Raw genomic sequence first — 12,582 nt, 5'->3', positions numbered from 1 at the left:
TTACTCAGCTAAAAATAACATAAGCCTAGTTATATTAAAATTATAATGTTGCTTGTTTTTGCAAACAACCGGTGACCTATCTTTAAGAATTAAAAATATAATGGTTAGTTTTCTGAGTGGCTTTCCCTCCAGTGCTTGCACATCCGTTCTTAATTTCATTTGTCTTGATACTTCACCAGAAAGTCTTCCCAATTAACTGTTTATTTCTTTAAAAGAAAGCATTTTTCTATTACACCAATGAAGTAAAAACTATTATTTATATATTAAATATATATTATTTATATGTAAAGAAATTCACGTAAATACAGTTGAGACTTCCAAATATAAAAAATGTACCTACATACAGGAGGCTAACCATTAGCTATAAACCTCAGAAGGTAATTTTCTTTCAATAAATTTGGGTTTGACTAAGACTACTAGCAAGCCAGGAAACAGGTCAGAATTGAAGAGGCATTGACTTTGATTTTCTAGCCTGGGTATTCATTCCTTGTGGTCTGAAGAGATGAAATAATGCGTAGTCAGGGCAGATGAGTTGGTATCAAAGCACTGAAGTCTCAGCTTCAGTGACTCATCATCCCTGTGTCTCTCTTCTCCTCACTGTCGAGCTGTCCGGCCCGCCGTCTTGGGTCCCAGCAGGCACGGGCAGAGTGCAGGTGACCCACTGTGTTTTAGGCCCAGCAGTAACTTGCCTTTCAGTCTTGATCTCACGAATGTAACTCATGGCTTGTAGTCCCAAGAGTGTATGAGACCCAGAAGAAGTATTTATGTAACATGGCAAAAATGATAAATTATGCTTCTATGGCTGCAAGATTATTTTAAGCTTTATTTTAGGTGAGATCAGTGATCAGAATTACAGTCAGGTAAATCTGATTTGATGATTGATGCACTTAGTTGGTTTATTGACTTCAGTTACGATACACATATCAGGCTGATTCTTCAGTACTGCCTTACAACTACAGAATTGCTTTCTTAGACAAAAACAATGCTATTTATTGCCTTTTTCATTGTTTTTTATTTTACCAAGGTAATACGTGTATGTGGCGATAAAATAATACTGCTTAAAATAATACTGCTTAACAATAACAGTCTCACCTCCATCTCATCACTACATAATCCCAGCTCTTCCAAGGGAACTTCTTCTAAGCCTTTTCTGTTCAGTTCTTCCACAATTCTAAACAAATTGTTTATACTTCTGTTTCTTGATTTGCTTTCTTGATTTATCAATTTCGGAAACAGCTACAGAGTCCTTGTGAATGATGAAGATTTAACTCATTTTTATTACCCTTCTAATATTTGATTGTTATGCTATTAAAATACCCAAGTAACAAATAAAAAAATTAAAAATAATACAAGGGGAAATAAATAGCTTTTTCAACCTCAGGGTGAAGATACAGGTGCTCCTATCCTTCCTTCCATTGTTCTCCCTTCCCTTCTTACTGTCTTCTTCACAAGGTTGTCAGTATTTTCATTCTCTTTTGTGGCCGTAACTGTCTTTTCTGCTTTAACCTTAGATTGACTCTGAATGTTCAAAATCGAAAATACCATGTACATTATTTTTGACAGTGTCAATATTGTTCATAGCTTTTCTTGCCGTCCTGACGAATTTCATGACCTCTGGGACACTGAGAACAGAATGGTCCTAACAGTTGTGGGGTAAACGGCATGATCCATGAGCTGGAGCAATTTCTGGTACGGAGAGGAAGTCCTCAGAAAGTCCGTCTGTCCCAGCATGATTGTTTCTGCTGTATTTCGTTGCATCTGAAATGCCGCTGATTGTAAGATGTACCATTATTTTGTGTTTCACAAAGAAAGAAAGAGCATGTGACCAATTAAACTATAATCCCCAGGCATTTTGAGACAAATTTCAGAGATGTTAAAATGTGAAGAAGTGTACCTTACAATCAATGGACCATGGTACCGTTTAGTTTTTAGTGTTTTGTGTGTTTTCCTAAAATTTTTGGTAGCACTTCTTGACAGAACAGTAGTGTGCCCTTATATATATGTGCCACCCACCCCTACTACCATTTTGGGTCTTAAGTCTTTCTGCTTTAATTTGGACTAATTGATTTAATGTAAACCTGAGGTAATCCACCCCCCAACTCTGAGGTTTCCTCTGGATTATATCCATTGTTCCCTAGATTTTATATATTCCTCTATTTTTCCTCATTTTTGCTGGAGTCCATCAAATAATTTCCTAAGAATGGATATGTGGACAGAGAACTTCGAATATCTTTAAATTGCTGAAAATCTTTTCCTCTAATATTTTTTTAGAGTTTTCCCTTAGTATTTGTTCCTTTTTAAGGATTGTATGTATTCATAATTTCTCCAATCTCTGAAAATTTTAACTAGAAGTTTTCTATAAAGTTATTTTATATCCTTGAATTATCTTTTCCTTTGCTTTTCCTGTTCTTTTTTCTTTATCCTTCTTTTTAAAGTTGCCAGTTTTTTCCTGATGCCTAGTCTAGTTGTTTGTTCACATTTAAGAATACAGGACAGGGACCTGTTGTTGTTTTCTTCTGCATCTTTATACAGTTATAATTAACTGCTGCTGAATTACTATTCTGTGTAATGGAAAGCAGCCGTCTTATTAAGGAGAAAGCTTTATTTTCCTGCTTTGCCTATACTTATAAATGAATAATAGAAAGCTAATATATATAGAAAAATACTTCAATTTTTATTTTATCAGTAACTTTTCAAGAACATGGTTTATTATCTACTAAAGTTAATATCCTCCTATCGATTAGGTTACTCCTTCTTGGATGGAATTTAATCAATATTAATAGCCTAACTCAGAAAAGAAGGAGGGAATTTATTAGAGTTTTGTGCATTTCCATTTTTATGTTACCTGTTTTCCTTTGCTTTATGCGCCATACATCTTCTGTTTCAAGTTAATAATTCCTTTGTGTTTTTGACCATAATACACAGTTCCAGTAAAAGATGCTTCACACATCGATCATCCTCACTAATTCAGATACGCAGCTGTGTAAATTGAACGTAAATTTAAAGGAAGAAGTGGTTTCTAATCAAAAGTTTGTTATTGAATATAAGTTTCTACTGCAGTATAGCACTTCATCTCTTAAATGCGTCAGATGCTACCTCATATATTGTGCCTGAGTTCATGCTCAGTCATCAAAGCCATGGAGTTTTGGCAAACTCGTGAAAAGTGCTTCTCAGACACTCAGTTCTGACTGACATACTGATGAACTATTGACAAGTGGTGACGATTATTTTACTTCCAGACTCCTCTTCAGTAGGCAGAGTCATATGCTGTTAGCTCTCTTTGATTACTGTATGCCAAATAGCAGTAAAAACGGTCAGTGCTTGTTGTACAGTGCTTATTATCTTACTTAATTACTTATGGAACTCAGTTCCCACAACTCTGTGAAGTTAGGACTACAATTAACTCCATTTTACAGGTGAAGAAACTAAAGGTAAAATGGTTGAACTTGTCAGAGATCACACAGGAAGAGCGTGGGAGAACTGGCAGTCTGATTCCCAAGTTCCGTGCCCTTAACCACTAGGCTCAATCGCCATGGTGACGCTCTTAACTTGTTTCAGCATCCTCCCTCCTAGCACTTAAAAGTCCTTTTCTGGACCTGGACCAACTTTCAGTTTTCTTTTTTCTCCAAAATCCTCATTGCCAAAAATTAGTTTTTACTCTTCCTTTTCTTTCTGATTTTATTGTCTAGTTTTCTTCCTAAGGAGGGGACAAAAGTGTTCAATGGTCGGGAGACATTTATAGACTAAAAAGTGCCTATCATGTGGAAGTACCAAATATATTTCTGTTTAATATTGAAGCAACTATGCAAATAGGAAATTTTGTAGAAAGAAAAAATAACTTTCATTTCCTCTATTTTCTTCTGGGAAAACTCACTCAGGCTACTTGCTGTTCACAGAACCGTTTGAATGGGGGCAGAAGTGTACACAGGGAATTCGCAGTAGCTAAGAGGAATTTCTGGGTCACCAGTAGATAATGAACCCAATAGCAATTTCTTATTCAAGTCTTAAAGTCCAAAATTTTAGATGATCAAAAGATCATCTTTATCCAGGCATTACTGTGTTAATAGTAATTTTGCTCTTGAACGTAAGACAAAGCAAATTCGCGAAGAAAGATAAAATAAATCACAAAAGAGAACTGAAGTGTATAGCTAAGATGGAGTAGGGAGTAGAATAGACTCTTGGTGATTAAAGAGTAATATTTTAAACTAAAATTTAAAGTTAGCTGTCCACCAAAATGGCTATGTATGGGTAATGAATTTTTAGGCAGTTTTGCTTTCTTTGTACCTTTATATGGGGAAAATTTTATATTAAACATGTATTTTATGATAAAACAAAATTATTTTTATTAGAGGAAATTACATGAAATAATCTTTTCCTCTAGTGAATAGTTACCCTATAGCCATCTATTTTTTAAAACTTCAGTCATTTCTAAATTAGAAGATATTTATGCAAAGCATTTTTAAGGGCATGTAAACTCACTGAAGTAAAATGTAGTCATTGCTGAATTCCTGAACTGTGCAAGGACTAGTTTTTACTTTGGAAAATGATTTACTATTCAATAAAGTTTTGCTTAAGAGTTAGATGTTGAAAACAATGAAAGAACCCTTACAGGATGATGAAATAATCCCTGTTAAACAGTATTCTGTGCTATATACAGAATCTGGCACAAATAACGCCCCCTTTTAATTACAAAATCATAAGCATGTAATTCTGGAACATAACATCACACTCAAGCACACCACATGACATGTTAGGTGAAATGTTCAAATTAAAACCATAAATTATTACACCCTTATTATTACCCTGCCAGCCGCACTCAAGCAGGCCTTCTGCTGGACCTTGTAGTAATGGAGTTGTCATAGAGTTGACTGGAAAAGAGAACCATGTGTGGAGAGCTGTGACTTCATGACTGAAACTGGAAAATGTAAATATCACATCTATAATGAATCCATGTATCTCAAACAGCTGTTTTAAGCAGAAAAGCAAGAATTTAAAAACAAGGTCCTTTTTGGAAATTGTATGTGGTGTTTTGTATTTCAAAGTCTGATGGCAGCAGCTCACTGCATTTTATGTATTACACCAGCAGGAGATATTTCAGACATATCAGAAATATCAGAAGGTACTCTTGATTCAGTGTCTCTGGCTGTATAATAAAAAAGTGGTGAAGAAATTTCTATAGTCTCTCGTAAGCAGTATATCAATGAGAACTGTCAGATTTTGTGGAAAATTCCACAGCATGATTTATTGCATTAATTACAGTCATGTGGGTTTCATGCTGCTAAGCCTGAAAATGCAGCCACATTCTAAAGTTGATTTAAAATATAGTTTGGCCAAGACAAAAGTGCTGCTTATTGTGATTAATGGAGTACAATATTTACTCTCATGTTCTTTCGCCTTTGGAATGCTTAATTTCTTTTTTGACTTGAAATTAAGTTTGAGATTTGAAAAGCTTCATCTAGTTTTTATTCATTCCTGTCATCTGGTCTCCTTTTTGCCTTTTTGTGTCTTAGTTGTCATTGAATGTTGCATCTCCTTTATATATGAAGCCTGTTTGAATTTTCTCCTTCTAAGCAAATGCGGGCTAGCTCAGAGCTGTCCCCTGGCTGGCAGAACTGACCGTAAGGCTTGTTAAGCCCCACCTGGGATGCTACAGCTCTTTTTTTTTGAGGGGGGAGAGGGAACAATTGAGGAGAAACCCTCTTTTCCTTAATTTAACTTAAAAAAAACCAGTATTCTTAGAAAAGAATTGCATGATTTTACATTAGTACTGTACTGAATTCATACAGTCACATAATGTCTCTTACAGTGACACAGTAAGCTTGTCCAACCCCAGGATTCTAGGTCAGTGGAATGGAAGGGCTCCTAATAGCTGTTTTAGATACAGCTGTTAAGTCCAGTTGTCTCCACATCAGTGACAGGATATGCCTAAGATTGGTGACCTTTATAGAGCTAGCTTGGAAGAATAGCAAATAGTTGCTACAAATTAAAGCATCAGTAGAGGAGGAACTCAGTTGAAGTAGACTTTGATTTTGTGGGTTCAAACACATTTCTAAGCAGTGATACGTTTAAAGAGTAGAAGTAGATGATTTATGTGCCCAAGGCTGAGCTAAGTGTTTTGCTTTCCTATTTTACTTAATAGTCGTACAACTTGTATGAGATAAGGACAGTTATTATTTTGCATGCCCATTTTACAATTGAAGAAACTGAGGCTTAAGTTTAAAAAAAAAACTCATAAAGATTCATATAGCTGGTTAAGCGTCAGGCTGGGGTTTGAACTGCATTCTTACTGGCAAAGGCCCTGAAAGGGACCAAGTAAGATGAGATTTGAAAAATTGTTTTTGGTAATTAGGGAAACAGTGTTAAATTTAGTAATTCCAGAAAAGTTACAAAAGAAAAAGTATGAATCCAATAGGTCTCAGAGGGAAATAATTCTTTAACTCATTCATTATTTTGTCAAACAATAATACCAGTTAGTCCAGTATGAATTTTTATAGTATTTTTCACTGAAGCAGAACTCACTTAAACACGTATTATTTATCTATGTATGAAGCAGCTGTTCTACTAGGAGAAAGAACTTTTCAGGTCAGAAAATGTGCTATTCCTTCGGGATGGCAAGTGCTGTACATGAGGCCGAGCTTGGGCTGAGGCTTATTTGAAGGAGTCATTTTCTAGGTGTTCCAGAGGAAGGGAGAGATAAGACACTGTTTCTTAAATCATGGCCTATTGGACCACACCTATATGAGAATCACCTGAGAACTTGTTAAAAATGCAGACTCCTGCACCTTATTGGCCATAAATTAATTCCTTGTTGTTAGGATCTGCAAGGTCAGTGTCTTGTCTCTTCACACATGTAATAATCATATCCCACTGTCCAACCCACACAGCTCCTCGGCCTGATTCAATTCATAGATAAACAGTAAATATGCATGAGGAAGAGATGTGGGTTTTTGCCTGTGCTTTGGTTAATAATACTGTTTTTTTTGTGCTATATTTTATTTCAAAAGTTTTATTAAGGAGAAATTTTTCTAGGTATTATAGAGTCACATAACCGTACAACAAGGAGAAATGAGCAGGTGACAATGTGTAAGTGATTTCTGCTTCAGTGAAAAACACTATCAGGAATCATACTGGACTAACTGGTACTATCCTAAATTTTCATGCTCCTGAATGTTTATGTAAGATATGTGTTTTATGCCCACCATTGAAAAAGATTCACCGAGAATAAAAATAATTTGCTGGTCAGATAGCAATCATAGCATACAAGTCTGGCTTCAATTAGTAATATTAACAACCCCGGGAAATAACCTGTGTCTTAAAGTTCTAGGAGAATACATAAAATATTCAAGGGCTTGGGTGTTCAAAGGAGAAAAAGGACACTGACTTTTTAATGCATTTTATGGTAGTTATAAGATTTATGTATTAATTTGTTTTTCCTTTTTAAAGTAAATCTAGCTCACTGTTTTTTTTTTTCAATCAGTTGCAGGAGTTAGGAACTACTGCTATTTTCAAAAATGAAACATGAATGTTGGCAAATATGAATGTTTAACCCCAGACAAATAAATTGAAGTTGGCCTGTTTCCTAAGATGACCAACTAGGGAATACTTTTTTTAAAATGTCAAGATTATTGTCTTTGAACCTAGAGTTATAAGAAAGCATCTTTCAAATGAATACACGTATGAATGACGTAAGTACCTAATAGGCAATGCCGTAATGTCAGTATAATATCTTTTTAAAGTGGAGATTAGGATTGGGGGGAGAGAGCTAGTCCTCGATTTTGTGGATATATTAATTCTAGTTGGACTTTTGTTAAAGTATTATAATTTTTCCTTATCTGAAGAGTAAGATAAAGACATTGTCTTGTAGCATTTTTTGTGATGGCTGGTATGTCCTTATTTCCTAAGGAATTAGCACTGGGAAGAGCTTCCAGTGGCCTTGTAAGTTATTTCTTACCACAGCTCTCTCCAAAGAGCCTTAACAAAGGATAAGATGACTGAGATTCTGATTGTGAGTCCCAAAATTTAATTATATGCCACTGACTTTTGTTTTCATCTTTTCTAAATGCTGTCTTTTCTGAATGGACTAAAGTGAATTGTGTGATCTCACTCACAGAGTTATCTCAGTAACTCCTTTTTAGCTTTTGTGTTAATTCACCCTACACACTTGTAATGAATGCTCCATTCTCCAGTGCTTTTCCAGACCCTGAGAATAAAGCAGTGAGGTCCCGGCCTGTACAGTGCTCACGGCCCACTGGGGAGAGACATAATGCAAAGCAAGTTACCAAGTAAATATGTAGCATGTCAGATGGTGATATGGAAGAAAATAACACAGAGGTAGAAAATTGGGGTATTGATTTTTTTTTTTTCAAAAGCAACTTCTTCAAATGTTTGGCATTTGGAGTTTCTTTTCATTTAGAATATTCTGTCTCTTTGTTGTATACTTTTATAATTATTACAGACCACACTCCATATGTGGTCATCCTGCTGGCCTAGCTTTATTCCCCACTCCAATCTTTCTCCCACCTCCAAACCAGGACCAGTGTTTATAGTCCTGAACATAAGCCAGTTCCTTTCCATCTCTTTCCCTTTGGAATGCCCCGCCCTCCTATTCTGATTAACCAAGTGGTACCCATCCTTTAATACCTAACCCAGGTCTCCATTTCCCCAAGGAATAGAGCTCCAGCACCACTCAAGCTCTGTTAGACTTCTCTCTTTTTCTTTTGGAATTCCTGTAGGATCTAGAGCCACAAATTCCTAATTACACAGCTGTGTATGGTCTTTTTAATTAGTTTTATGTGTAATAGTCATCTCTTCTGGCTATGATAGAATCTACATAGCCATCAGGGACTTGCCTTTGACTACACTCCATAGGTCGTCTTGAAATGCTAGGGGCACAGTGGATACTCACAAACGTGGATTAAATATTAATTCCAGCTGTAGCCTCATAAATATAAATCTATTCACCAGTTTTCTTTATACTTTTAGTTTCCAAATTTAAAAAACATTTTTATTTAATAAACTCATGGATTTATCATTTACTGATTTATAAGAATTTGAACATCATTGGTTTTCTCTCATGCAAAAGGACAAAATACTCTTCCTGAATGCAAATAAATAATAAAGAAGTTAAACATCAAGAAATATATTACTTTAGTAAAATTATAAAGGAGATGTCATAGCTAAGGGGTTTTTTTTGTTAAATTGAGTGCTATAGCAATAGAAGCAAATGTATCTAAATTTAAATCTAACATAAGTCTCAAAATAAGTGAGAACACAAGATACTCTAATTTTATGTTTTTCCATTCTAGCTCCTAATAAGGGAGGTAATAATTGGATTAATGGGCCAGGAAGACTGTGTAAATAAGTAGAGAAAAGCAGTCTGTGGAAACTTCACTTAGGGTCTGGGTAAGAGTTCCTGAGCCGGTGCTGAGGCTCCTTCTGCAGCTCCCCCTCAGATCACAGATCTCTTGGAAATCAGTAACCTAACCTTTCTATTTTTTTTGGCTCCATTTGTTGCAGACCCATTTCACTGTACATGTTTCCCCTGCTGTTAGAAAGTAGAGCATTCCTATGAAACCTTCTGTGAGCCGAAATGGCGTACAGCAAAGAAGCAGTTATCATTGACTTATAATGTCCCTATTTCCTGATTGAAACACTTAATTTATGTATAGTTTTATGCTCAGCATTCCACCTGTACAAGGTCTCTTGGCTTTCTGATACTTTAGGACACAGCTAAAGGATGCGCAAAATAAAGATACGCACAGGTGCTCACAGGCACAGTTCAGAGCTATGGCAGCTTGATGCAGAGATGGCTGAGTGTAGTTCCCAGGAAAGGAGGTTGGTTGGCTGGACTACTCAAGCCGTTCCGAGTTGGCTCTGATTCTATAAGACCTCACTGCAAAAGCAACACTGAATGCTATTTTTACAACAGTGAAAATCCTCTTTGGATTTCTTCCCATTAGCAGAAACAGATAGTAATAATGTAGGTCTTTTCCAAAAATGAAGTGGCATAATGCAACTTTTGAAAAGGGGGGAGGGATACCTGTACTAGGTTTTATGGTATGGCTTCTTCTTTTGAAAAGCTTAGAGTAGGTTTAAGTAATAAATATTATGGGTCTTGTGGATGTATAGCAAAAAATAAGTGACCATTCATTCAGAGAACTGAGGTCACTCATACCCTCTACAGTATACTGACTAATGTTTAATTACAGACTTAAACTCTTCTACATATTTTTTAAAAGAACTTTGAAAAACTCATTTTTAAATTGGCATCCTAAGATTTTTCAATGTTAGCTTCAATTGGTGTATTTTTGTAAAAAGGAGGTAGAAAATATTGAATATTATATAAATATGAGGAACTAACCATAACTAAAATCATTATTTCATAATTTGTTAATAGTTGTTAAGCATCTTTTAAAAAAATTATTTTATTATTGTTCAAGTACAGTTGTCCCCATTTACCTTCCCCCCGCCTCCACTCAAGCCATCCCCACCTCCCTCCCGTGATCCCACACCCCCCCCTTGGTTTTGTCCATGTGTCCTTTATAGTTGTTCCTGAAAACCCTGCCCTCCTTTCTCCCCATTAAGTGGAACCTAATCAACAAAACAAACAAGCAAGCAAAATATATATAACCAGAGACATTGAAAATAACGGGGGCTAAGCATCTTGTAAACAGAAGCACACTGCCTCTGAAAGAATTGATTAAATTTTAACATTTTGTTAGTCCTGAAAAATATTCCAGTTTCAGTTAAAAGAATCTACCTCCCTAACCTATAACCCTTTGAAAGTCCTGAATTCAGAACACTGCGATTCAGGCCCAATTACCTTGTTTCTCATGGTAAATTTCACCTAAATTAGAACATGTATAAGACAGAGGGTAAGCACTATGATGGATTTAATAACCAATTTATAAATTTTGCTGGCTTCTTAAAGTCTTTTAAACCCTAGAGTATGTACTGTGGTAGATTTGAGATGCAAACAAACGTGCAAAATCAGTCTTCACTTCAGACATAAAAGTTTTAGAAAAGGTTCCATGGGAAAGTTGAGGAACTGGGAATTTTTTTCCCTCAACTTATCTGTGAATGTTTATTTCTTAGAAAGTCTTTATTTGAAGTTTGAAGACTGCTGTGATAGGTATTTGAACAAGTAGCCAAAATAAACAGATATGCTTTTGGCTTTACATGTAAACAGTAAAGGAAGCCAGCTCGATAAAGGTGACATATAACCCCTGGCTTCATCTTCTTGATGGAAAGAGACACATTTTTATATGCATCTTTATTGTTATATAAACTACTTCAAATGGAAGAATATAGCGTGACTGAAAGTTAAATCTAATGAAGCATAAAATGTACTTTTGTAAATTGGAATTTTGGAATTAATGTTATCAAAAATGTGCTTATAAAATACCTAATTTGCTAGTTTAGTGAATTTTAATTCATTTCATTTTATCAAGTTTTGAGGATTTTGGCAATTATATCTTAGGACTGTCATTTTAAAATAACATCATTTATAAATGTGTACAGTAATACAAAAAGTAGTGTGTTTTGTAAATAAAATGCAGTTTACTAGAAAATTTATTTTTACTATTGTGTGCTGTTATTACAAAGACTGACTTCTACTGAGCATCTTTATAAATTAAAGTTTTCCTAAATAGATGGTTACAATAAACAATATTTTATGTTATACTGTAGAATCAGAAATTGTATGTTTATGTTGTTTTAAAAACAACCTCAGTGTTTGCCTCTCAACAATCAATTGGATAGCCTAGTTTTCTATTGTGTAATTTCATTTTTAGGATTTCTCTTTTGAGTTCCATACATACCATGTCTGATATAATAGTGGTGATTTTGGCAAAATGTTTTCATTGTTAATGTAAAATTCCAAATTTAAATTCTATATTACTGAAAGGAAATCATTTAAATGATCATTAAACTAAATCATTGTTTAAAACACTGAGTAAATACAGTAGGGTTTTCTTCATTAGACATAAGCACTAGAACTTTGTTTCAATGTATTCTTTTGAACCTCATCCTGGCCTTGGAGGTGCTAGCTAAAATACAGTTTCCTCGGCCTGCCGCCTAGGACTCTGATTTTAACTGAGCATCCCGAGTGACTCTGGAGCACACTGGAGTGTGAGAACCTCTACTCTTCCGCAGCATTACTTAGTCATGGGTGATCCATAATGCAAAATATAAGCAATAAACAGTTTATTCAGGAGACAGACCCCACCCCTTCCTTACATCTTGATTATAATAGCTTGATTTAAATTCCATTGTCCTGTCTTTGTAGCTATGAAGTTTTATCTTCACTACTTTGCAAAATATGAAATATTTTTATCACTTATTACAAACTGCCCTGCAATTATATACAGAGTATTTGTAAACTGTTTACCCAAATCACTGTAGAAATAGTGAATTAACTGCTGTAAATGATCTGTTCAGTAATTTTTAAGTGGAGATCTCTAGTGATGTGCTAAATAAATTCATATGTTTTAGTTTAATTCAATAAAATGGAACCAGTACAGCCTCTGGTTTCACAAATGAAGTGATTCAGAATGAATGTGTCCGTTGTACACTGCCGTAGGA

The 12,582-nt window shown here is 35.1% G+C and overlaps 1 protein-coding gene across 4 annotated transcripts in view; it reads left to right on the top strand.

Annotated features, from left to right (window-relative positions):
- The window catches only part of KIAA1958 (KIAA1958 ortholog), a 107,947-nt gene that overhangs the window by 58,307 nt on the left and 37,058 nt on the right, over positions 1-12,582 (top strand). The window lies entirely within an intron of this gene.

Source organism: Desmodus rotundus, chromosome 1 (assembly GCF_022682495.2).
Source record: "Desmodus rotundus isolate HL8 chromosome 1, HLdesRot8A.1, whole genome shotgun sequence".
NCBI classification, from domain to species: domain Eukaryota; kingdom Metazoa; phylum Chordata; class Mammalia; order Chiroptera; family Phyllostomidae; genus Desmodus; species Desmodus rotundus.
The sequence above is the reverse complement of the archived record's forward strand: the minus strand, read 5'-3'. Positions and strand labels throughout refer to the sequence as shown.